Source organism: Orycteropus afer, unplaced genomic scaffold, assembly GCF_000298275.1.
Source record: "Orycteropus afer afer isolate SDZICR_OR568_19922 unplaced genomic scaffold, OryAfe1.0 scaffold00780, whole genome shotgun sequence".
NCBI classification, from domain to species: domain Eukaryota; kingdom Metazoa; phylum Chordata; class Mammalia; order Tubulidentata; family Orycteropodidae; genus Orycteropus; species Orycteropus afer.
Genome location: NW_006922367.1, coordinates 199,589 through 203,770, shown reverse-complemented (window position 1 = coordinate 203,770; position 4,182 = coordinate 199,589). Strand labels below are relative to the sequence as shown.

At 39.3% G+C, this 4,182-nt stretch overlaps 1 protein-coding gene across 1 annotated transcript in view; it reads right to left on the bottom strand.

Annotated features, from left to right (window-relative positions):
- CHM (CHM Rab escort protein) overlaps positions 1 to 4,182 on the bottom strand; it is a gene marked incomplete at its 5' end in the record, with an annotated part of 306,558 nt that overhangs the window by 120,298 nt on the left and 182,078 nt on the right. The window lies entirely within an intron of this gene.

The window sequence follows — 4,182 nt, the reverse complement described above, 5'->3', positions numbered from 1 at the left end:
CCCAACAGAAATACTCCAGGTGGACACCTTCAGCAATCAGGAGCTCCTCAGTTTCTCATAGCAAATTCCACCTTGGAGTTTATAAAGACTTATGGGTAGAAAAGCCACACAAAGTAATTTACTACACTGCACTTAGTTTCCTAGGACTGTCATAACATAATATCACAAAGTAGGTATATTTAAAGAACAGAACTTTCTTGTGTCACAATTCTGGAAGCCAGAAGTCCAAATCAAGTTATAAATCTTGTCAATTCCTTCTAAAGACTTTGAGAGAGGAATTATCCCATGTCTTTCTCCTAACTTCTAGTGGCTGCTGGCAATTTGCCATTCCTTTGCTGCTTGTAGACGTATCTTCACATGGTGTCTTCCCCATGTCTCCATGTCTGTCCTATTTTACAAGACACTAGCCATATATGGGGAGCTCTGGTAGCATAGTGGCTAAGACACTTACCTGCTAACCAGACGGCTGGCGGTTCAAACCCACCAGCCACTCCTCGGAAGGAAGGTTGGGCAATCCTACTTCCGTAGTGATACTGCCTTGGCAACCCAAGGAGGGGTCGCTATGAGTCGGGGCCGACTCGACGGCACATAACAACAACAACAACAGCCATATATGACTCAAAATCATCTTACTCCAGTAAGAACTCATTAACTTCATAGATAACATATTAAAAGAAAAAAATTTATTTCATAAACAAGGTCACATTCAGAAGTACAGGGGTGTGGATTTCAACTTATCTTATAGAGGGAAAAATTCAATCTACTACAACTGTTAACTTGTGAGAAGAGAAATTCCAATTGAATTCTTAAGGGGTGCTCAGTAAGTCAAAATCCAACTATAGACTTGTGAGTTAGTATAACCATAGTATATAAATTTCCTACTTTATGTAGTTGCTATGAATGCAATTCAGTGAAGTATTTTAGAATGGTTATAATAATTTGAAAATAAAATAATTTGGTGAAAGATTGTTGTTGTTACATGCCGTCAAGTCGGACCCGACTCATAGTGACCCCTCCTTGGGTTTCCGCGGCAGTATCACTATGAAGTAGATTGCCCCATCATCCTTCCAAGGAGTGACTGGTGGGTTTGAACCACCAGCCTTCTGGTTAGCAGTCAAGTGCCGATATTATCCTATTAAATATACAAATAAAAACTGTGGGTTAGCTATACCAACAGTCGGCAAATAGCAGTCTATGAGATAAATCTAGCCTATTGATATGGTTTGTCTGTTTTATCTCACAGGTTTTTTTTTTTTCTCTTTAGTGATTTTTTTTTTTAAAGTTACCTTTACATAAACAATTTGTTATCTGATTTCCTTGCAAAATAGGAGAATCTGACAACATTGGGCCTGCAAATCTGAGCCCTATGGTGATTTAAAGCTGCTCTCTTTAAATGGATCATATGCTCTACACTTTAGTATGGTCAGTACCACTCAGATTTTTTATTTTCAACAAAATTTTACTTATGTGTCTCATTACTGATATTGCTCAATCATTTTCATATTGCTTTGCTGTTATTAGGTGCTGTCATGCCAGTTCCAACATATAGCGACCCTATGTACAACAGAACAAAATGCTACTCGGTCCTGCACCATCTCCACAATCCCTGCTATGCTTGAGCCCATCATAGCAGCCACTGTATCAATCCATCTCCTTGAGGGCCCTTCCCCTTCTTTGCTGACCCTCTACTTTACCAAGTATGATATCCTTCTCCAGGGAATGGTCCCTTCTGACAACATGACCAAAGCAGGTAAGACAAAGTCTGGCCATTCTTGCTTCCAAAGAGCATTCCAGCTGCACTCTTCCAGGACAGATTAGCTCTGTCTTCTGGTATTTTCAGTATTCTTTGCCAATACCATAATTCAAAGGCAACTCTTCTTTCACCGTCCTTATTCATTGCCCAGCTTTCACATGCAAAGGAGGCAACTGAAGATCCCTGGCTTGGTTAGAAGCTCTGGTAGCATAGTGCCTAAGGCACTTGACTGCTAACCAGAAGGCTGGCAGCTCAAACCCACCAGTCACTCCTCAGAAGGAAGGTTGGGCAATCTACTTCCATAGTGATACTGCCTTGGCAACTCAAGGAGGGGTTGCTATGAGTCGGGTTGGACTTGACAGCACATAACAACAACAACAACAACAACATGGCTTGGTTAGGTGCATCTTAGTCTTCAAAGTGACATCTTTGTTTCTTAATACTTTAAAGAAGTCTTTTGCAGCAGACTTGCCCAGTGCAATATAACATTCCTGACTGCTGCTTCCATGGGTGTTGATTGTGGAACCAAGTAAAATGAAATCCCTGACAACTTCAATCTTTTCTCTATTTATCCTGATGTTACTTATTGGTCCAGTTGTGAAGGTTTTTGTTTTCTTTATGTTGAGGTATAATCCCTACTGAAGACTGTAGTCTTTGATCTTCATCAGTAAAGACTTCAAGTCATCTTCACTTTCAGCAAGATTGTGTCATCTGCATCAATACTGATGACACATTCTTCTTCATATAGTTCAGCTTCTCGGATTATTTGCTCAGCCTACAAACTGAATAAGTATGGTGAAAGTATACAACTATGACCCACACCCTTCCTAATTTTAAACCATGCAGTATCCTCTTGTTCTGTTCAAACAACAGCTTCTTGGTCTATGTACAGGTTCCTCACGATAAAAATTAAGTGTCCTGGAAATCCCATTCTTCCCAATGTGATCCTTAATTTCTCATGATCCACACAGCCGAATGCTTTTGCACAGTCAATAAAACACATGTAAACATCTTTCTGGTATTCTTTGCTTTCAGCTAATTTCTATCTGATATCAGCAAGGATATCCCTGATTCTACATCCTCTTCTGAATCCAGCTTGCATTGCTGGATGTTTCCTGTCCATATACTGCTGCAACCATTTTTGAATTGTCTTCAGCAAGATTTCACTTATGTGTGATATTAATGAGGTTCAGTAATTTACATATTCTGCTGGATCACCTTTCTTTAAAATGGGCACAAATATAGATCTCTTCCATTCAGTTGGCCAGGTAGCTGTCTTTCAAATTTCTTGGCATAAAGGAGTAAGAGCCTCCAGCACTGTATCCATCTGTTGAAACATCTCAATGGGTCAATTTCTAGAGATTTGTTTATCACCAATTCTTTCAGGGCAGCTTTCAACTTCTTCCTTCAGTACCATTAGATCTTGATCATATGCTAATTGCTGAAATAGTTGAACATCAACAAATTCTTTTTGATACAATGACTCTGTGTATTCCTTCCATCTTCTTTTGATGCTTCCTGCATCATTCAATATTTTGTCCATAGAAACTGTCAATATTGCAACTCGAAGCTTGAAGTTTCTCTTCAGTTCTTTCAGCTTGAGAAATGCTGAGCATGGTCTTCCTTTTTGGTTTTCTAACTCTAGGTTTTTGCACATTTCATTATAATAATTGACTTTGTCTTCTCAAACTTTTCTTTGAATCCTTCTGTTCAACTCTTTTATCTTGTCATTTCTTCCATTTGCTTTAGCTACTCTCCATTCAAGAGCAAGTTTCAGAATCTCTTCTAACATCCATTTTAGTCTTCCTTCCCTGTATTTTAAATGATCATTTGCTTTCTTCATGTATGATGTTCTAGATGCCACCCCAAAAGTCATCTGGTCTTCAGTCACTGGTGCTCAATGTGTCAAATATATTCTTCCGATGACGTCTATACTTGGGATATAATCAAGGTCTTATTTTGGCTCTCATGGACTTGTTTTAATTTTCTTCAGCTTCAACTTGAACTTGCATAGGAGCAAGTGATGGTCTGATCCACAGTCAGCTCTTGGCCGTGTTCTGACTGATGATATTGAGCTTCTCCACTGCCTCTTTCCACATATGTAGTCGATCTGATTCCTGTATATTCCATCTGGTGAGGTCCATGTGCATAACTGCTGTTTTATTTATTTTAAAAAAATTATTTTATTTTTTATTGTGCTTCGGGTTCAAGTTTGTTGTTGTTGTTGTTATGTGCCCTCAAGTCAAACCCGACTCATAGCGACCCCTCCGTGGGTTTCCGAGGCAGTATCACTATGGAAGTAGGATTGCCCAACCTTCCTTCCGAGGGGTTCAAGTTTACAGAGCAAAATTTGTTTTATTCAACAGTTTGTGTACATTTGATTTCACAACGTGATTACCATCCCCAACCCTAACTCACTCTCCTCCGTT